General features: G+C 41.5%; 1 long non-coding RNA gene across 1 annotated transcript; it reads left to right on the top strand.

Annotated features, from left to right (window-relative positions):
• Positions 1-8,036: 8,036 nt before the first annotated feature.
• LOC118429461 lies at positions 8,037-11,760 on the top strand. Its single transcript, XR_004832728.1, has 3 exons — positions 8,037-8,198; positions 11,182-11,402; positions 11,681-11,760. It is a non-coding gene; the product is annotated as an uncharacterized LOC118429461 (long non-coding RNA).
• The last annotated feature ends 11,777 nt before the right edge of the window (positions 11,761-23,537 follow it).

The following is a 23,537-nucleotide window of genomic DNA, read 5'->3' as shown; positions in this document are numbered from 1 at the left end:
TACAGCAGTACAACACAGGAACTCGACAAGTGCTGACTTGCGAACTCCAAGGAAAAGAACGATGCATTGATCTGTTTACTACAGTCAAAAGTCGGGTTACTACTGGGCATTCGGACATGGCCCTTCACAGCACGCTGAATTCCTCGCGTTGGCCCTCCGGGCACTCAAGTCTTACTCCAAACTGTCCTTCAAAGCCATGCCAGGGGTTCTGGCGGGAGAAAGAACGTATCCAGGCCGATCCCTGTTCAGTTGTGTTGGGAAATCGTCATTTAACATTACTTCCTCGGCGCTGCTGGCATCCCACCGTGAGAGAGATAAATCTGCGAACCTTTGTATAGACAGAAAAGGGAAAAAGATCGCGAAAATATCAACTATTCTGTAACGCAATCCAAGATCGTTGGTAAACAGGTTAGAGGAATTCCAGACCATTCTTCCTTACTGTGGATGGGTAAAACATGTTTTCAAAATGCCGTACTGACCGACGAGGGGGGGGGGGGGCGTTGCCCTTCATGTTAAAGATACTATCCCAGCCAAAGAAGTGCAAGACACCCCTGTGCCACCTGAACTTGGATGTTTATGTATCCATGCCAGGCCCAGTCGACTACCCAGAGGATTATCTGAAGTGATCATCTGTACGGTGTATAACTCTCCGGCCTCTCAACATCAGGATACACTCGTGAAACATTTGGTCTCTGAAACTGATCGCATCAGAACAAGGCACCCAGAAGCAGGTCTGATCCTCATGGGTGATTTCAACAGACTGGACACAAGGGATATTTGCGGTGGAAATGGACTGATCCAAGTTGTTGACAGACCATAAAGAGGACAAGCAATTCTTGACCTGATCATCACGGACCTCCAGGATTTCTACGATAAACCAGAAATCACCAGTCCTCTCGGTCTCACTAATCACAATATGGTCATGTCATCTTTTATTCAAATAACGTTACGGGTCAGTTTTGTAAGAGAAAGGTATGTTAGATACATGAAATAATACCAAATGTTCACCCTGTCAAGATATCGTTGAAAAAATCAAATCGCCAAATGATATCTCTCCTGATCTAACGATTCGCCGTAGTAAGGAGTTTGAAACAAGAAGCAAAACGCTTGTATGTTTTTCCTTAAGTTTTTACAAGAATATTCTACGAGTTTTGTTACCTTTGTATGGATATGCTCGCCATCTGTACATGTTTGCATACGAATGTTTGTGATACAATTTCAGTGTGTATGTGTGTGGGGGGGGGGGGACAAGACTAAAATAAAGAAACAATTTACACCTCAAAAATTTGTCAATTTGCAGAATACATGGCAACATTATGGAAAACGTTTAAGGGCAAGGAGCATTACTACCAATCAGCTGACAGGTCGAAGTATTAAAATCTCCAGTTTAAGAAGGATGACGACGGCGATGCAGCAGGGATACAGGGTGAAGATTCCAACAGAGGTAATAGACATGTTTGACCAGAATTCAGCTCCTTCCCGATAGCAGAGAAGGCAAACTGTTTCCTCTATGAGGAGCCAGTACCTGACCCACAATGATTAATTAATGATATTTCAAAGTGAGTGTCACCAGCAGTAGACATATGGACGGCACCTATCAAGACTTGCAGATATGAGGACAGACTTCCACTCCAACCCTGGAGCAATTGATCTAGGTCTTACCACCAAAGGACTGCACGTTGGACACATTAACATTAACAGCCTAAGAAATAAAGTTAAGGAAGAAGCGGATTTGTTGTGTACTAACACCCTGCACATTCTACCGGTCTCTGAGATCCATCTTGATGATAGATCGAGAATCATGATAGTATCTAACGATACTCCAGATAATGCAGATTATGACTTCGTAAGAAAGGACGGGCGGGCGTAATGATAAGGGAGGCGGTGTTGACAATATTCAGGTGATTGAAAATATTCAGGTATAATGTAATCTTTATTTGTAGCTTGTTTAAAGCCAACACAGGGACAATTTGACTATACAAATCTCAATCCTGGCAATGAGTGCAACCGTAAGTAGGAAACTTAACGGTATCAGAGAGAAAACATCCAACAAACAAATAACTCTGTGGTCCTCCCCCACTCATTCAAACAGTGTTGAGGTAACGCCAGCTCGCCCATGTCATCGCAGTGATGAATCTACCGGGCGACTAATTCAGAAGATACCGGAGGGAAAACGCAGAGTTGGAAGACCTTTGATGATGATGATAATGTCAGCTACGTCAAGGGTAAGTTGCGTTACAAATTTTTGAAATATGCTTTGCTTTGATTTCTTTCTTCGATTTATTCATCAAGCTTCAACTTAAGTAGAAGACAGTACCTATTCAAGAATGCTATGAATGATTTACAAAGTTTCGTGGACAAACCGTATAACAAACAACATTATGGTTCCTTCACACCCATTTAGACAATGGACTGGCGACGTATATGAATCCTGTGAGTTTGTGACACAAAGTGTGATGTTTTCCTATTATTCCTCACCATCCTCCTGTGATCCAGAGCTGACTTTCTGACGTACATCCTGCTGTTGTGCATTCTTGGTTTCTTTAAGTAGATATAATGGCTTCAGTCTGATTCCTTTCTTAATCAGGACAAGGGGCCTCTGAATACATTGTATTTGTATGATATTGTACATATGTATAATGCTTTTCAAAAAGTTATAATAATGTAACTATATTAACACTGCTTGTCCTATCTAATGAAGGATAAATGTATCTAATATCAGGCTTATGCACAAAATTTGACATTGAAAGACAGAAACTACCTACGAGTCAATTATGTACAGGAGCTGGGAATAGAGGTTACAAGCTATGTTATGCACGTGTGTCCAGTCCCCGAAGGAAAAATCAGAAAATGAGGATTATCGATTGCAAGACTAACTACCTCCAGATGTACAAGAGCAGAGGAAAGAGTAAAAATTATTCGAAAACGGGGCGGCGTTATTAAAAATTTGTTAGAGGTACTAGTATGCGAAAGTTGGTGAATTTCCTGACAATTGTTGATGACTGACTATGAACCATGTGTTCTTTGCTACAAGACCCCACATCTTGCCAGAGGTTCCCTATGTTGGATACATTATCACGATATGAATTTGATGTACTCAATCAAGATGGAGGACGGTCCAAGTATATTTCTCACAGACGAAGCGACTTGATTTTCGGCTTTGACTTGCCCTGACCGGGGATGTGTACATTCCCTTCTTGAAAAGAGGAACACAAAGAAAGACAGATCGAGAAGTCAGAGAATGACTACAGAGGACGGTAAAGGCAACTTGAAGATCATGACCATGTGTTAGGACTGAGAGCAGCAGGCAGGGGTCACACTCAAAGCTCGAGGACACACAACAATATACTATGTGACTATAGAGAACGTAGAAAATTATTATTTTCAAAGATATTAATCGTGTATTGTATTGTATTGTTTGTTTCTAGATCTGTCTTGGTAATACTGATGTGTACTTCATTTGTTAATAGATTGCCATACTTGTTTTTGTAATCTTCTTACATTTCCATACTTTGCATTTCATTTGTTACAAATAAGTTGAGTTGTTTTGGGAACATGCCTCATGCTCAGTTCCTTGTAGTACAATAAAACATTATTATTATGTACTTGAAGTTATGATCAACGAATCGCGTCATCATACATTGCGACCCCAAATGATCTAAAATAGTATAAACGATAATATTGTGGTGATGGTGTAGTATCTTATTAATTCAGGAGGATCGGAGGAAGTGTCTTGCCTGGCATGACGGGTTTGTAATGCTGGAATCAGTACTCAAATGAGTGCCCCCCCCCCCATCATAACCCGTGATGATAAAGAGAGGTTGATAAAGAGATGTGCTGATAAAGAGAGCGTCGATATGAAGAAGACGTTACATGGTATCATCAATTTATTCTCAAACCCCGCGTGGGAAAGAGTGCCCTGCAATGAACCCATGTTGAACTGCACGGCGTGGTAAGACTTGTGTTGGTAAGATGTGTGGGTCAGTATGTCTTGGAATGGACATACGTTGGATACCAGCTATACTTCCATAAAACAACACCATGCAGTTCTTCCATATTGGAGAATTTGAAGGACAGAAAAAAACAAGTGTAAAAATTAATAAAATAATAGTAATGTCACATAGCTTCCGACAAATGTCCGAAACTAACCTCTAATATATGAATTGAGGTTAAGGTTTTTGAGATTTGTTCTTCTTTTCCGATATATTCATATATACTTATATATCCATCATATTCATATCAATATTCTTTAACGGGGGGATAGAACAAGCCACATGGCTTTTTTTACCCTGCACGTGTATTTTTTTGCTATATAATGATGTAATATATAATAATGAAAAATATTATGGACCTTTCCAAATTTTGAACAGAACAAGTCGTTGTCAAGGAAGGAACAATCCACCACTTCTTTGCACTTTTTATGCCATTTTATGCAGATGTTGTACATGACTTAAAGAGTAGTGGATCAAATGTTGTAGAAGGTTTATTGGGATCCCTCTGTAGGTGGAGATATTGCACCCTCGGAGTCTGAGCAGTCCTGGCGGCATAAAACACGAGCATACGTCAGGCAAATGGACACTTTCAACATTGACATCAAATATGTAAAGCAAGAGGGAAAGGTGAGCGATGTCCAATTCTCAATGGAAGCAAGCACGTGCACCAGCTGTACTTCAACGGTGGAGACACGTGTCACAGAGGAGTTGGATTCATAGTAAACAAGGACATAGCAAGACAATTTGTAACTGCATTTACAGGAATCTCAGAATAGCATGTGGCTAATGGCGCCACGCTTCCTTGTATGCCTGCAAACGAAATGTTATTCGGTTCATGTTACTACAAATTTCTTGCTGAATGCTATAATGAACTTAGCATGACAAATTTCCCATTAGACAAGTTTACTTAAAATAGAAATGTTTACAAGTTACAAGTTAGTTATAAATGAAGGGTTCACTGTAGTCAGGATTACGATCGGCTTAGTCATGTGCCTTGCGGCCAGACCACACGCGATTTTTCAAATAGGTACCACATCGGACCATGTACAGTAAATAGTTAGTACAAGAAAACTTGACAGCTGAAAAATATGAAGAAAAAGCATATCGATTCCCAAATGTTTGCTGCAATATAGAAATAGAGTATGATACCGGGATGATTTGAGGGGTCTACGGAAGTTGGAGATTACCTCCTTGTAATGTATTACAAAGTTTCAGAAACATTCCAATATAAAAAGTATGTTCTATCCACACATAAATAAGCTTTTAGCTAGACCGACTCCATCAAAAATTCAGATTCATTACCACTGTAGCATTCACACTTTACACTTGCAGGGTTTCTCACCAGCGTAACTTCATTCACGTCTGCATATGATAATGTCGGTGACACATTCCGACATCCATATGTTTTAGTCAATTCAGAACAACTTACAACAGAGGGAAATAAACCCCTGGAAGATGCAGTTGTACAAGATTACCAGACACCCATGGAAAGCAATAAGAGACCGTTATTTCAATGACAGAAGGGGCCGAAACCCTCGAGGAAAGCTGGAGTTAGCGGATAAAGTCGTGTAATCATGCAGTGCAATGACACTATTTCATGTAAGTAAATTTCTAAAATACACGAATACCAGTGTGATTTCATGCAAGGGTGCACATTATAATGTAAGAGACACGTTTCACATTTTTAGCTTTCTTATCAGTGCAAAACGTAGACACGTTACACTGGCAACGTTAAGGTTGTTGTTCACTCTACGCACTTACAGGGCTCCTCTCTATTTTTTTCCACTCGTGCACTTCTACTAAAGTGAAAATTCAAATTGTGTGTATATATCTAATATTGCTATCTATAAACTGACGATTCAAATTCGACATCGACAAATAAGTTCAATTAAAAATATCAGAACTGTGATGTGTGTGTCTTCAGGACTGTCTGAAAGAGATGGCAGAGTCAGTCAGACTTGCATGCCAATCTAGAAATGCCATTGTCCTTGGTGGCGACTTCAACCCTCCTGACTGGGACGAGAAAGTACTAGCCAGGATCATCTTACCCTGATATCAGCGTTCCCGCCAGGTTCTTGAAAGTATGCGTCCAAATATTTCTGAGGGGGGTATTGAGCGCCGGAGGCGCGAGACGAGCGCCGCAGGCGCTCGCATTCTAGGGGGGTCCGGGGGCATGCTCCCCCGGGAAAATTTGGATTTTCAAACCCTCTAAAACACAATTTCCCGCAATTTGAGAGGAAAATCATGCGCTTGAGATTGGATGTCGGTTGCCTCTTTTACTCCCGTAATTCAGTAATCGACAACCGCTCTCTCTCAAAAAATACACTATAGCACCTGGAATCAGTCGTCAGTGATCTGGCCCGGGTATAATTTCTCCAGACACGAAAATTTTTGGATTTTTTATGCTTCGCAACAGGGCTCTAGCCAGTTCGTCAGCCCATGGAAAAATTCTGCCAATTTCTTCCGTCATTGAATAAAAAAATGTCGACCTCGTGCGATCGATGTTGCGCCCTCCCTCATCAAATAGTTTTCCGAGACGATAAAATAACGACGACATCACACTCACGAATCGGTGGGGTTTTACAAGGCCGTGCCGTCATTTTCCACGAGCGTGCGTTTGTTTCCTGCGACCTCAGGTAACCCCGTTTTCGGCGTGAAATCTTTGGCTGGATTTATTTTTGAATAGACCAAGAACGTTATACATTACTCGAAGGAGGACGATCTGTTGCCTCTTTGGCAGTGATCAGTGCCGGGGTAGCCTTGAACTAGTAGCCAGAAAGACGTTCCAACGTGCTGGGCGCTGCGATCGACGGTCCGTCTTGGGAGGGGGGCGTGCCGCGCCATGTGCCACGGAGGCCAACGCCAGTGCACAGCCGACTCCATCGACGCTTGACAACAATATTGCGGCCCCTTTTCTGCCACAAATTTTGTCTTTTTGAAACAAAAGAAATTTTGGAAATAAGAAATAAAGTGTATAGTTTTGGATTCTTCACTTATTTACCGCGCACCGCTTTTTTAACTTGGATAAATGGGGAAACTTTAATAGTAAATTGTTAGCAGCTAGGGAAGAAACTTGCCAGACGACACGGGCGCCTACCAATATCACAAAACAACGTCACGTGCGCTAATACTCGGTAACTTTTGTATTTTCTCCGGTGACCAATGACAGAGTACATCATTACATTTATCAAACGCTGATTGGTTATTAAGATGATTGGATTTTGACCTGGTGGCCAATCTAGACTGCTTGGCGCCGGCGGCCTGTTGACAAAGAAACCGACTGCCAATCAACTGCCCACAGCGTGAGAACTTTTGTTGAGATGTGCGACACTCGCGCAGAACAGTTTGTTTGTTCAATACTAGTATTAACCACAAATCTTTAACAAATACATGAAAATGAGGACAAGTAAGTATCATGTTAAAATCAGAATATAAAATCTGCATAAGATTTCTTCCAGTGTTACAAAATGCTGGCTGTCAGATGTAACGTTATTTCACGGACTACAAATAATTATATTGCGCAACGGACAGCTCAGACTGGCGAGTGGCTGGGTGTGTCGCACATGGGTCCGCTAGTTGTAAAACGTGCCGCGCTCCGCCCCATGGGATGACCGGAAAGTGAACAATTTGAAGTATAAATTGTAAAGGTAGGATTCCTTCTTATAAAGACAGATTTTTTAAAAGATTCCAGATACATTTTGTACACTGGTGGTACAGGTCAGCCTTTCTTACAGATTTTTTTATGGACGCATTCAGCCGAGCTGAGTGCGTCTTTCCAGAAAAAAATGCGTCCAAAGACGTAAAGACGTATGCCTGGCGGGAACGCTGCCTGATATCCATCGGCAGTTTATAGATACCATCATTGACCTTAATTTGGCATGGAACGAATAGTAGAGAAATCTACTAGTAAGAGGAGAAAACACTCTGTATACTGTAGTGACAAACCACCCTTCCGTTTGTTTCCTCGTATTGAGATTGTACCTGGTCCGACCACGATATCCCCTATGCCGAACTCCAAAAACAACGCTAGATTTTGTGCTTCAATAATGATTGGGAAGGCCCAGGGAACAGTCCAGATTGTGCCCTTTTAAAGCGACGGGCAAGATGGCGTCACTAGCTTAATTGCGCATGCGTACTTTCTATGACCCCTATAGATGACCCCAAAATCAAGATGGCGACGGAAAACCCGGAAGCGTTCTTGTTGAGGTCGCATAACACAGTATTTATGGGCGACCCCCGTGGACATAAGTAGGTCGGGCACAAAATAGGGCGTCGCAGTTCTTGAAAAGCCATAGAAATTTTTCTGTGCACGTCAGCGAGTCGGAAACTGTGGTGGATAGTAGAGGAATATGTAAGTTTTGAGGCCATATGAGTTGGGTTACGATGTTTGTTTGGCTGGGTAGAATTTCGCGCACGAATCCGGTTCCCGCTACTTCCGTGTGTCGGCTGCAGTATGGTGACCTCCGCTGGGGGTCATTTCAAAGTGTTCTTTCTGGGAAAACGAGCAGGCAAACTTCATCTCATTTTAAAATATGTTGTAGATTATACCCTCAACTCCAACATATCGAATTCTTGTTAATTACTTTTGCACCCTGATATATTTTTTTAGTCGTCGAACCACCTCACTTTGGGGTCCTTAACTATAGAAATCCCCATAGGCGAAAAACTGTGTTCTGCTACCTTTTTGAGGTGAAGACGCGATTTTGCAAGCGATATTTATCACTCATAGATTGCGTATTCTAACGCGATACCGCACGCGTGTTGAGTTCACTTTAGGATTTTCTGTCTATCTGACATTAATGACGGCGCTCGTAGCCTACCTCGTTCCTTGTGATTTTAACTTATCGATATATTGTTTACTTCTGATTGTAGTGACAAACCACCCTTCCGTTTGTTTCCTCGTATTGAGATTGTACCTGGTCCGACCACGATATCCCCTATGCCGAACTCTCTGACAACACAAGTCTTTGAACGTAAAACACGGAGAAAACACTCAACGGAAGGCAACGAAAGAACAGACTCAATCCTGCATGCATGCGTAGACAGGATGTCGAGGCCGTGTGGTCAGATCTGAAGACTGGTCTACAGGAAAGAGTTCATTACATCAACAACCCCATCAGAATCATTGGCAGGCCCTGGCACACAGGTCCCTACGGTCGCTCGTACGCAGGCCCCGGAAGCCGTCAGCACACAGGCCGGCGGCATCCCCGGTGCAAAGTCCCCGGATGCCCCCGATACACAGTCCCCGGATGCCCCCGATGCACAGTCCCCGGCAGCCCATGGCACACGGGCCCCCCGGCATCCACCCGGACACAACCCCCGGTGGCGGTGACACAAACAGAATGTTCAACCATCGTCAAGTCCAGGACATTTTACAAACATTCTGACAACGTTAACTCATCCCCTTACAACGCGACGAACATTTGTGTAGACGAAACGTAGAAATTGATCAACAGCGCAAAGGCAGCATTTCCGAACGCAACAATAGCAAATTATTGTCCCAAGTTCTCCCCAGGGGGATGCAAAAGGATTCCACACTCAACAGGAACATTGCACAGTACAACGATGCCGTCGAAAAGTTATTTGCGGAAGATAACAAGCTTTTCTATATCAGACATAGGCTGTTGTCAGAGGAACGGTCCTTGTAAAAACACGACGGGATCCATATCACACCTGACGCTGGCGTGAGGTTGCTTGTTGCCGACGTAAAGCGTACACTGCGCCATCATCAGCAGCCCACCGCTAGCACGATCCCCGACGGACAGCACGCCAGACCAGCGTGGAAAACATTGAGGCAAATCACCACGTACATGCAGCCTGACCAGCACCCGACCCCAGAATGCCAATCCAAACGTTCGCGCTAAAGTTCGGCTCCCAGAATATTCAGGGCGGCCTGAAACGTAACAGCCATTTTTATTTCTTATTTCGATGATTTTCATTTTGTTACTATGCAGGAAACCTGGCTCAAGCCATGGCGCCAGGGGACCACCGAAGATTAGAGGTTACTGTAGTAGTAATAGAAATGTTAAAAAGTCCATTAGAGGTAGAAGAATCTATTTATTTAACCAACTGAAATATACTCATGTCACCTTAACTTCAGCAAATAATATCTCATTTTGAACTTGATACATGCTAATTAAGACTTCATAAGCATAATAATATGAACTCTATAATTATATACGGTACAATCAAAATATTGACTATTCATAAGGTCACAAAGACGGAGTCTTCATAATAACCCTTTGTTGTTTATCTGGCGAAGATAAGTATTGTATCCGCGGAACTCAAGTCTTCTGATTGTGTATTATTGACAAATCTCCCTTTGCAGATGTACAGACGGCAAACATGAAACATCTTGTATTATTGAAAAGGCTGTCACCTCGCACAAGTAATGCACACATTCGAAGCTTACTTTCACTGATTACACCTTTCTGAAATTAGTCTGTCGGGCAGAACAGTTGCAAGTACGTAAAAAGAAAAGATCGGCGAGATAAATCGTCATTAATATTCTGGAGATATTTTGTCAAGTAGAAATGTCACGTGTGTTTTCCCCGAGTCTCCACGGGAGTCTATATGCAGCTAACAAATGTTCCTTTTGTAAATTGTTTTGACGTCCCAGACGTTACAAGTGGAAGAATTTCATGCGAAAGCCGAGACGACGATGATAGACCACTTCAAGTAATGGCGGATTTAACATGGGAGAACAAGCAGACATTTTTTCTGTGGCACTTTCGGTCGAGAAGAAGAAAACTGATCAAGGGTGTCTGGACGGATTCTAACTGCAGCATAATGATAATTCATTCGGGCAAGTCTAAGAATAACATTAAGTGTAGTGTGTTTCTCCGCTCTGGTTCTTGGTAAATAAACTTCTCGAGTTGTATAATATCAACAAATGATTAATAAACTGCATATTTTTACCCCCGTGACTTGACAGATGTAAGAATTGCTGCGCAAAAAAGGCAAAGATTGATAAACACCAGGATACCATTCAGGTAAATACAAAAACATGGCCGTTTCACAGACTTTTGCCTTTTCCTAGAACTTATGATCCTCACCCTGAGACGAACGGAAGTACGTGTTCCTCGGAAGGATAGATTAGATGTTATTCATGTTGAGTAATGACAGTGCAACAATAGGGTCTATGAATTAAGTGTCATTAAAAGATTTCTTTCATCTCTACCCTCTCCAGTTGAAGCTCACATGTGTAACGGGGAAGCCTCCACGTCTGAAACATGGAAGAATTTCCTGGGAAAGCCGAGATGACGATGATAGACCACTTTAAGTAATGGCGGATTTGACATGGGAGAACATGCGGAATTTTTTTTCTGTGGCACTTTCGGTCGAGAAGAAGAAAACTGATCAATACGGATTCTAAAGGCAAAGATTGATAAACACCAGGATACCATGCAGGTAAATACAAAAACATGGCCGTTTCCCAGACTTTTGCCTTTTCATAGAACTTATGACGCTCCCCTGAGACGAACGGAAGTACGTGTTCCTCGGAAGGATAGATTAGAAATAAAATGGCCATATGTCGCCAACATCATTAGGATTCAAAGGCTAGAACATAACAATAGAACACAACAGTTCTATATCAACTGTTACTCATTGGAGATGGTAGGAAATATGTGTTACAAAATGAACAAAAAAGAAGAAATTATCAACAATATACATTTTTTCCTTCTCAGACATGATGGTGATCGCCAGAAAGGACCTAATTGCAAACCGGAAAGAAGAGGCCAAGTTCCGAAGTAAGTGAAAGAGAAAGAGGTGTGATGAGTCTACGGAATAAAGGGCAATCTCCTGAGCTGGATTGAATCATTCTTGCAGGGGAGGAAGCAGAGAGTACTTTTTCAGCTGTGACTGCTGGAAATAAAATGTAATGTTCGGCCTTTCGTGTAATAATTTTAAGTGTAGTATGAGTGAATCCTTACATTTTTTTATGCATGGTCTCATGGTACTTTGCGATATTGTGGTATTTTATGCGAGAAAGTGTCAAGAAGTACCCAAATAGCAGAAGAGTCTTGGTTGCAATAGTCTTCAGTAACCTGAACATTTGACAAATGTGACCACTAAAATAGACGCTCCTGTCCATGAAACCAATAATACTGAGGACATTTCTTCCCTTCCCAAATACAGCTTCAATGGAGAGCTCCACTTTAGACTCCCTCATATTAGAAGAATTGGACACAACTATTTCCAACTTTTAAAAAAATCATTCAAGAGGTCATTCGTCTGCCAGTTGTCTGAGGAACTATGTACAGAAGAACATCACGGTGGCTCTGTGAGTCTTTTGTATTTAAGCCGCGTCTTACATGCTCAACAAATCTGTGAGGAACAACATGGCGGAGGCATGACGTGTGTGTGTAAAAAAAAATAGTGCGTCCAAAATATGGACCCGAAGCGTCTATGTAAACACTATAGGTGAAAGATAGCGGGGCATGACAATGAGTGTTGGACACATGAAGTTGCAAGAAATATGTATTTGTAATACTAATAGTCAACATATTTTATGTTACAGGCTACAACACTTTTTCTCTAGTGTGATATTCATTGATAATGAAAAAAAAACTTAGATATATAAGAAGAACTTGGAGTTGGAGAAATTATTTTCAAACAAGAGAATGACTGCGCCTAATATGATTGTAACTTGCATTTGAAATACTGGGAGTCAACATATCATAACTTATGACCACTGGAAATAGTAAAATGCTTAACTATAGTAGTGGGAACATTAAACATCTGGAACAGAACAGTAAACTGTCATGTTTACACTAAGACACACAAACGTATATTCTTAACAAGTACAAATGTAGTTAAATCTATTCTCTGACCCAGCATTGTGGAACTTGTCCCAGACATTTCCTAGTGTCATAAAAGTATCTGAGCCAATCCCAGGGTCTGTATTGAAACCTAGACTCCCAGACACCGACAGTTACTGCACTGCTCGGTTGTTGACATCAAACTAAGTGAGGAAGAAGAACAACCCAACAGAACGAACCGACCATGACATCCCACTGAATGTTACATGTTTTATATAAGCATAGATGAATGCATGTTAATGCAAGTCTATAACTTAGTCCTAGCTGCAGAATTTTGACTGACGTATGTATGTATGTATGCATGTTGAGACGGCAAAATTTACATAAATTGTGGCAACGCAAAATACACTTAGGAGATATGTCCGCCCCATGCAAAAACATCCGTGACTGTTATCGGAAATAGCACACTAGAAAAACTGTATGTATTTCACTGCGGGAACATCCGAAGGCGAAAATAACGCTTTAAAGAAACGCTTACGGTGAAATAAAGGCTGTCTGTGGTGGCGTTAAGACCCAGCAAACTCATCTAGCTTAACTGAACCAGCCCCCATTGCACAAAGTGCAATCCCCGAAGTCTGGGTTTCCGAGAGGCTGGACAGCTGTTAGAATAGCCCTGACAAGGATTATTGGAGTGTAACAGTCCACCCAATTTGCCCTGTGGTACGCATATATGCACCATATCTTATGGGATCCGGTGGCATCCGGTGGGATTATGAGAGTTGATTCTAGTTCTAGTAAGTAGATATATTGCATTGATGTTCGAGGCTGAGAAAATGAATCAAGCAATATTTTGGTGAAATTCAAAGTTTGAAAAAAGAAAGAAAAGGAAAGTCTGCTCTATATTGTCAGTTTCTCGAACTTGTACTATGTACATTTGTATATACGGCCAATCAATGTGCTGACAGATTTGAAAATTGTCAATGGACATGGGGAAAGTGGCGAAAGTTTGTGATATAGAAAATACCCTTACATGAACTGACCATAAGACGTAACAGTCTTTCCATGGTAGGACCATTCAGTATCTCCCGATACTGCAGTAGCAGTCCCAGCATGTGCACATCACTTAGACGTGTTCAAATTGAATATAATTAGAACAAAACGCCGCTTGTTGAAGTACCTGAAGAACAAAAGTGCACAATAAATTTCAATCAAGTCCAATGTCGACAGAGCTTGCTGACTCCGAACAAAGTACGGCACCGTGTGCAGGTCTGGCATACATACCGCTGCAAACACAATATTTCTACTCGCAAACATGGTCCACGGTCTAGATACGTGGACATACAAGGTCATACACGGCCATGCTAGAAAAGGTGGTTTGTAGTGGAGCGGCGGTCACATAACACGTCAGTGTCGTGAATTTGGCAAAAAAAAAACTGGCAAAAACCACGAAAATTACACACATTGTCCTATGAACAACCACCCGGAAAAACTCAGAACCATTGGAGAACATTTGCGGAGGATGACTGAGGTAAATTATGCCCTACATAACCACAAAACGCCAACGTAGCCCCGAGCCTCAGGCCAAGTTCGAACATGCACAAACATGGCGGCAACACAACACCGCAAGCCGACCAACAGACTCACCAACATGAAGTACATTTCCACGAAATTGAACACTAATTAGACGCATGAGAACTCTCATACATGCTCCAGAAGTTCAAAGTGTACGACAGTCGAGATAAATCTATGCCTTAGACAGGATAAAGGGACACAAATACACAGAGCAGCAAACATCAACTCTACGGACAAACCGCCAGCCTGGGTATGGTATGTTCACATACCAAATGTATCAGTAATTCATATCTATCCGCTTCACACGTTCAGCATCAGGAATCAAATACACTATCATGGCCACAATTACAAATAACTTGAGTCCCTTTACTGTACCTCGAAGACCTGGTTCCATTTTCGCAGTTATCCTATGCAACAAGAATGCCTAAAAGGTGGCACTATTTTATCTCGGCACTTCAACCCCTAAAAGTTATGTGGAAACGTCGGGATGAAGGCAAGGCTCGCTAGGGGTTTAAATAAGGCCACCCATTTTACAGCGTTGTTGCTATATTTGTAATTCACATGCACATGCACTTTTTTTTTTACTCAGACACCGTTGAATCGTGAAAGTTATACACTACTGACGTTGCTTTATTCACTGTAAGGCACCAATATAACCCGATAGTTTGGGGTAATATGTAATGCATCAAACTCCATGCAGAGCCTCGTTCCGAGAGGCCGAGCGGTGGTACCATGACGTCATGTCAGAAGTCATGATCGCCGAATCTCTCCTTGAAATGTTCACACTGGGTGCTCTAGTGTAGAACGATGATGATGGTGATGATGATGATTTAGTGCAGAGCGTTGTTGCTGTCCATCCCATACATGCCTTGTTACATGCCCCCAAATAAAGACACGGGATTCGCAATAGTTGAATTTCAGTATGTTTTCAGTGTTTTTGTTTCAGTAGTGATTCTAGCCAACATTGCACAAAGATGACTGATAGAAAATGAAGAAGCTGAAACGACTCCATGCGGACATCGTGTAGAACCTCCCGCGCCGCAACACGGAACGACCGCTCCTCCTTGACGACCAGTTGCGGGAGAACACGCAGAACCCGAGAAGGTCGTTGTCAACCGGAGCTTGCTGGCAGATAACGGTGGCCACATCAAACTCTCGAAGGGCGGCCAGAAAGATGCCTGAAAACGTCGAAGACACAAGAGACGCCTTCCACGCCAGCATCGAGGGAGTCGTCAGGACACAATATTCCCGACGAGCTTATCTTCAACTAGGACCAGACCGGGACCAACGATACTTATCAAAAGGGGAAATTTGAAAAAATGCTGTATGCATTTATTTACACATGGTAACATCCCACATGTAAATTTTCTCGTAAAAGATCTTTAGGTATTAAATAAACGGGAATATGGTAAAAGTATAAATGTTGGTGGTTTTCTGCAAAAAAAATTACACTGCTTTTCTTGAATTCATAGTATCAAGAAATTGTGTGAAAGAGCATGACTTGGTTGTATAAGTTGTACATTTTGTAGGCAGGTGCAGGTATGTCTACACAGCAATGAGTATTAAAACTTTACATTCATTTTTACGAAGATGTACGTATACCTTCCCACCATTTTGACGTAGAAATTACATCTCTCTCAATTGATAGATAATAAATATCTAAGCAATATCTATTAGAGACATCTCTATCTATTAGTTACAGGATGACCTGAGGAGATACGCTGCCCCCAAGGACAAGAACTTCCTCACACCACTGAAAAAGTTTGAGAGTTGCCGAATGAGACAGATACTGGTGCACTACGCCATCGACCTGACGCTGCACAAAGCTACTATTATGCAGGACTGGTTTACTGGTATGTATGGCGATGTGTTTTCAAATCTTTATTTCCTTCAGATGCAAACTAGAATATTGTGTTTTTAATTTCAAAATTATTTCAATAGACATTGTCATGCTACTTTCGTACCCTAAGTCATAAAGTTTTTCAGGAAACGGACTGTGTGGAGGAGGCTGTCTGCTGCAAAAAAACGATCAGCATTTCTCATGGTCAAGCAGCCAGTTAAGGCCAAAACATGTCACGGGAAAAGGGACTGAAGTTTGCCGAGCACAAAGAACACACGTGTCACCCACCAATGACATGCTGGGGACAATTTTGCTTTGTCGGAGGTAGTGAGAATTTGGCATGCAAGACTGGCTGGCCAAGCATGTAGCATGTATATGTGAAAAGGCACAGCGAGAACAAGACAGTCAACATGGTGGGCCCTGCAAGAAGCTGGTCAGGGTGTCTTCTATGAGGAAATTAAAGCAGGCGGGCCAGGAGTTTAGAACTGCAGTTCCCAACGTGGCTCAACTTCATGGGCGTAACGTCATTCAGTGAGATAGCAGCAGCTATGGGCATGCCTCTGCCCTCTGAGACGAGCTTGCAGGAGGGGGTAAACAAGTACAGTGATAAATTTTAAAAGGCAGATAATGACAAGGGCTAGAAACCCTGAGTAAAGGTGCATAGATATGCTGAAGGGTAATGAAGCCGACGGTCCAATTCCGGGGCAAGCCTACACAAGATACCAGAGAGCAGACTGAGCAGTAGATGGGGGAAACCCTGGACAACCCAGCAGCCAGTCTGCTGCCACACTCGTTGCAGAGGGAGTTACCCACACAGGGAAAACAAGCCTGATAAACAAGCTATGTGCAATCTGCCTTTATAGAAGTCACAGATTCAAGAATGCTCCACCCCACGAGTGTACAGCTAACATAAAACGGGATGCCGTCATTTGGGATGAAGAGGCTGCTGGCAATGGGGCTAACGTTGCTGAGGATCTGCTTCCTGAGGAAACACAGACCACTGCAAATAACCTGACAACTTGCTGGTAATATATTTGGAGGACAGATGCCTCTGATGGACACGGTACACCTAAACAAGTCCAGCATTAGCAGGGTATCAAGTAAAACGACATGTGTGCCTTACAACGAAATGGTGCGCAGAAACTACGTGGAAAGTGAGCCCGATTAAAAAAAAAAAACAGCAAAGCAGGTTAACTAAAACGTCTGCGTTCACAGGCTAGTAGGGTAAGTCTATTTATTGCAATGTCATTGCAAATAAAAGACAAGCCTTGGACAAAAAATGCTGTAAAAAATAGCAAACTTTTAGATACAATCCTGATTAGATTGAAGTGATTGGCAGCGTTTGTCAAATACGAGAGTACTTGTTTTCATAGCCTTTTTAAATATCTTGTTTAACTCTTATTTTATGAATGTCATTCTTTTACATACTGTTCTTTCTTAATAGTGCTTAAGAGTCTCTGTCTGTAAAAACCAAGCATAGGGTGGCCAAACTAAAAAAATCGATTTTCCTTAAATTTTGTGTGGTGGTAGGGGCCTTGGTCCAAACCTACAAAAATGGCAAAGTTTTAGATCTGCGGTCACCGGTTGCCATGGCAACGGCCATTATATTTTTCTAAATGGCGGATTTTCACCAAGGGAAGGCCTTAGTCGCGTCCAAAATAGACCTTCTTTGGACTCCTGTAGCCCCCACAAATTAACAGATATTTTATTGATTCTCACATATGTTATTGCCCATATTGATATATAGTGATGCTTGAAATGTTTTTGTAGTGAGGTGCAGCAGATGTTTAAAAATGATGTGTTTTCGTGAATTTCCAAAATTGACAAAAATCCATTTATTGACCATTTTTATTGACCATTAGCTCATTTACAGGCAAATCAATTTGCTTGATTTTCGGCACAGTTATAGTTTGAACTTTTATGTACATCATATGTAAAAAAAAAAATTCCAAATCCTCGATCGTGGATTGCATACTACAACTAGAACGATGACATGTCCGCAATGAGGATATTTAGGTTACTCTTCTGGCGCCAAAATGCCCAACCATCCATATAGCGTCGCAACTGCGGGGCACAAGAACCAAACACGTCCCCTTCATGCAATGAAAATGTTCCAACGAATCATGCACGCACCACCGTGACAAAGGAAGAACTATATTTTGCTACACACAGTGCAAATACTACCAAAGAGAACTTTCTTGGAGAAGGTAATATTACAAGGCAATTTTCAGCGGGATCAACAAATTTATTTATGGCGTTTTTTCTTGTAACTCTCTAAATTCAATACCCAGTTTTCTTTAATTAACAGACGTAACCTTAACACTTGAGAGTCACCTCATTCCAAACAAATAACAGGATTCATTCTACAACTTCCTACAGGACCCTTACATTACATCTATAAAGTACATGTCATGTACAATTAATTGGCCACACAAGACAGGATATCATATCCAACCGCGCCAAAACACAATCACTCAGTGTCACATTCGCATACTTCACGGCCGTCGCACAACACGGCCGCTTCCTCCAGGAAGGGTATCAGGTTACATCTACCCGCGCCAAATCACCCAATGATCCACATAGTGTCGCAAACTACAAGAGGCACGACAACACGTCCGTCAAAAACCATACAAGGTAGAATATGAAGTTACTTCCACACGCTCCACGAGACGTCCGTTAGAATTACACAAGATTGGGAGGATCAATACGGGGCCCGATGGTCAGAACTATTTGTGATTACGCACTATGATGCAGTGAGATTACCCTACTATGAATTACCAAAGATGCATTTAAGACTGGACGACATTGGGTGTATTGAACAAGAAAGATTTAAATGTTGTTTAAAAGCGCATAATGGTAGGACTTCGCGAAAAGCGCATCCGGGTTCAGTGGGTCCACTGCAGCTCAATTGAAAAATTGGACGTGCATCTTTCCCTTGTTTTGCTTGAAAGGTGTGACAGTGCGTGCTCACTATGGAATGTGGTGCAATCTTTTTTTTTCTATATGTAAGGCCACACCAATTTAATTTCTTGGTTCACGGATTCGCTCGCTCCTATTTTTTGGGAAAAAAATAAAAATAAAAATTACCACTCAGCAAATTTTCACCATTAATGAAGCCATTCACCAACTTTCTGGTGTAGCAAACATAAAAACTGACACTACTTTTGTAATTTTCAATGAACAGGTGCTGTTACTGTACAGTAATAGTGTTTTTGTACTTTTTTCAAGCTGAAAACTTTTTATTCTTTATGTTTTGGATTAGCCCTTACCTTTACCCCAACCATTTTACAAGTTTTATTTTTATTTCGCCCTCTCGCTCCATATTTTTTATGAAAAAATCCGTGAACCAAGAAATTAAATTGGTGTGGCCTAAGTTTGAGCATTGTCTAGCTGGCAGAAGTGTCCTGTGTGCTCCTGTGTTCTACCACGGAATGTAATATCGGTCAAGTATACTCCTCTCAATGATTACTACACATGAAGAAGTTTAAGCAATGGTTCGTTGTAAAAGGACCAGCTTTGATTCTTACACTATTTGTTTCCACAATTACGCTAAATCATAACAACCACCGCGATTTTACCAGGGAGCTCCTTGATTGTACACTTAGTACAGTTTTGATGTTTTCGATTTCATTTTTGTATTACTAGCGTTTAGAACAAGGGCATTCTTTTATCTTATGACCTTAATTGTGTAACAGTTTGTACAAAATGTGCAATAAGTTTATTTTGTTGTTCAATTCCGATTCAGTGCCGTCGGACCCGCATTGAGAGACACTACATACGCTTGCTCAAGTAGCTGAGTCGCCTGCTGGTACAATGTTATACTATGTTGAAAATATTCAACGTGCGCGTCATTCTAGTTGATAGCATGTTATGATCTTACGTCTTTATTAACCACTATAAACTTGTATTATTCAACGTGTTTACACATATTGTGGTTGCAGACACCTACATGTGTGTCAACAATAGAATCTTTGTAACATAATAATGGAAAAGAACAATACTTTAGATCGTTGCTTCTGAACGAACAGAGGAAGAAATCAAGCAATCTGGTATTCATGTCAAAGCACATAGATACCACTGCAAAGACACTGGCAAACCACTGTATGTTGCACGGGTTGATGCCACACAAGGACAGCGCAATGGACTCTTCTTACAAACCCTGATAACAAGAGGTGATACTATCACAGCGGAACCATACAGAAGCAAGAAGACTATACCCCGACCAGGAGCCACAACTGCCGTAGGCTTGGTCACATCTCTAGACTGTATAGTGGAACCAAGCTGCATACTGCGTGGTGGGCCCAAAGAACACCCAACAAACCAAAGAGCATTAACTGCAACGGTGCACATTTAGCCAACGACCCAATGTGCCATGAATTCCAGGCAACGAAACAGGCTGGAAGAAAGGCACCTCAGACAACAACGTTGAAACAAGGCATGACGAAAGACATCATCCTAGTTACACTAGCAAGCCTACTTCTTTCCAACTGTGACTACATATTTGGTACATTACCAACTAGTCTTCCTATCTACACACGTGACCAGGCTTCTGCAACGGTCAACAACGCTTTGGCTTATATAGTACATTGTGTTTTCTTTCCATATTGTAGTGTTTTCTTTCAATATTGTATAGCGTAGAACCAACATGTCCTGTGTTAATTCAGCCTGTTGCCTTATACTCTGTTTATTACTTTGCCTTACATTGTACCTGTGACGATTGTTGTTATGAAACTTTGACTTTGACATGAACATTGCTCACGCAACATCCACAGACCCACAAAAAGAAGAGGTATTTCCATTGCTACCAAGGAGCACATCAAAATTATGGAGATAAAAAGCTGGACAACACCACACACGCTGACCCTGTTGCCATTGACATATACTCGACGGACACAGCAAACTTCACGCTCATCTCCACCTGACAACAAAGAGGGAATGAATAAAGAACGCAAGCAGTAAAATCCCTCCAATCTACCAGGTTCTGCATACTGCAAAATCCACCAAGAGTCATTTCTTGAGCTGTCTTAAGGACACAACACTGCCTGAAGTGACAAGTAAGTATTTTGAACAATTTAACAATGTGATCTCTAATCTGTAATCTAATCTTGTAAGTGAAATCTGTAGCCTGCAAGAGGAGTTAGATTCTGTGTCAGACTCAACCACTATTGATAAGTTAAAAGAAAAGAAACATAATTTAGAACTTTTGTATCAACATGATTTCTAGTAGGAGATCCAAGTGGATGGAGCAAAGAGAGAAGGAGAGAAATGCACTTTTTGTATGAATTTAGTCACTAGAGATAAGGCCAGGAAGAATATGTTTAGATTTGTTACGACAGATGGTCAGATTAAACTAATAAGTTGCATATCCTTGAGGAAGAGGCTGATTTATACCAAAATCCTTATTCATTGAGGAGCCGCCGGTTTGGATGGACAATGATGTTTCCGATATATAATCGTCTGCAGATCAGCGGGGGGAATGAGAGCGTCTGATAACTGAGGGAGAACTGACGGGTGCAATTGATACTTTCTTCTCTGGGAAAGCCCCTGACCTCGACGGCCTTCTTTTTATAAAATTCTTTAAGTGAAAATCAGTTATCCGATACTCAAAAAGACGGTCTGATTTCTTTGCTACGTAAACAAGCGGACATACGGAGAAGTTTAGAAATTATGGGATATTACGATGAAAATAAACTACCTGGTCTTATTTTCGTTGCAGATTTTGAAAAAGCTTTTGACACCATCAGACTAGATTTTATTATTAACCAAACATCCAATATGGCGGCGAGGCTGACGCGTCTGTCAGAGCGCTCCGCTTGGACTTGAGTTTTGCCTACCTTTACGATAATTGTGTACTTGTTGTCGCATAGGGATATATACGCTAGGTAAGTGTGCCTAATATCTTCACGTTTTCGCTTATCATATGGGATTTGAGGAGTTGTAGAGGCGAAATTTCTGCTTGAACATCTGCAACTACGGAAGAAAGACCCAAGCGGACAACATGGCGACCGACGCGTGAGAAACCGGCGCACCTGGTGGAGCTTTATCGACTACTCGAGGCGACCACCGACGCCACTGAAGAAAAAATCGTTCATGCCTACAAAGCCAAAGTGAAGAGTTACGAGGAAACTGCCAACACGACTAAGGATATACGTCTGTTGAACACAGCTCGACAGAAATTCGCTGAGGTAAGCAAGGCCTTCTATACGCTCTCAAACAAACACCGACAAGAAGTCTATATGATCAATCAAACCGGATATTCGACCCTGCTAAACGTGACAATAAAACCAAATGGAGAATATTTCGTGCAGTTCAACAATTGCAGTGTAACTTTGTCTACCAGAGGATCAGTGGGTAAAAGCGGTGTCAGGACATTTCCCCGTCATTCACTTTCCCCGTCAGTGGTCTGGATGTTTCCCGGTCATGTTATGGAGGTTATTACAAGTAATTACAAGTCACAAAGGTTTTGTCAACACTCTTATCGAATTTCTGATAGAGTCTAGACCTTTACTTTGAGGTTTTTTTTTTTTTCCTTGGATTACCGGCACTGACGCACGAGAAATTTTCATGTTGCCATCGAAGCGCATTATGCTATGGCACGAGCACAGTGGACAAAGTCCAATAGTGGCCATCAGCTGACAGTACCGTTTCTTGCGCCCGACAGAAACGAAACCGTCGGATCAGTTACCTTACTGTTATATGTGTACCAAACTACTAGTAAGACACTTGTTCAAGGATCGGTGTACGTGGGTTATGTACACTTTTGAACACTTGAAACAGATGATCCAGCCACTGACAAACGTCCCAGACAACGACGTCACGACGTTCGCTGCGAGGATACAGTTTGCATCCGCCCAGGTTCAGAAGACACAGCGGAAACTAATTTTAAGACAGAACATAAACCTTTGTTATGGCAAGATATGCCGGGACCACGGTATTATGTTTGTTCATGATGTATTAAATGACGATGGAAAAATGTTGTCATATAAAGAAATTAGGTTTGAAATTTAGTGTAATTAGTTCCGAATTTGTTTATAATAGATTCATATCAGTAGTTTCCCATTTCTGCAAATCAGAATGCAGAAATGTAATTAAGGACTTAGGTAATCCATGTAGTATACGTTACGAAATTATGACTGGTTAAGAGGAACCAAAATTAACAAAACGTTTATAATTTTTTTCATGAAAAAAAAAACAATCTAAATGATTATAAGAAGTATAATATCATATTGGGAAGATAGATGATCTAAATACAATAATACCATGGAAGAAAGTGTTCCTCCCAACCTACAAAAATAACCATAGATCCCTCTACAAGAAGCTTTCAATTAAAGTTGCTACACAAAATTCTGGCAACAGACAGAATGTTACATA

This window comes from Branchiostoma floridae, chromosome 1 (assembly GCF_000003815.2).
Source record: "Branchiostoma floridae strain S238N-H82 chromosome 1, Bfl_VNyyK, whole genome shotgun sequence".
Taxonomy (NCBI): Eukaryota; Metazoa; Chordata; class Leptocardii; order Amphioxiformes; family Branchiostomatidae; genus Branchiostoma; species Branchiostoma floridae.
This window is presented reverse-complemented; position numbering and strand designations above follow the sequence as displayed.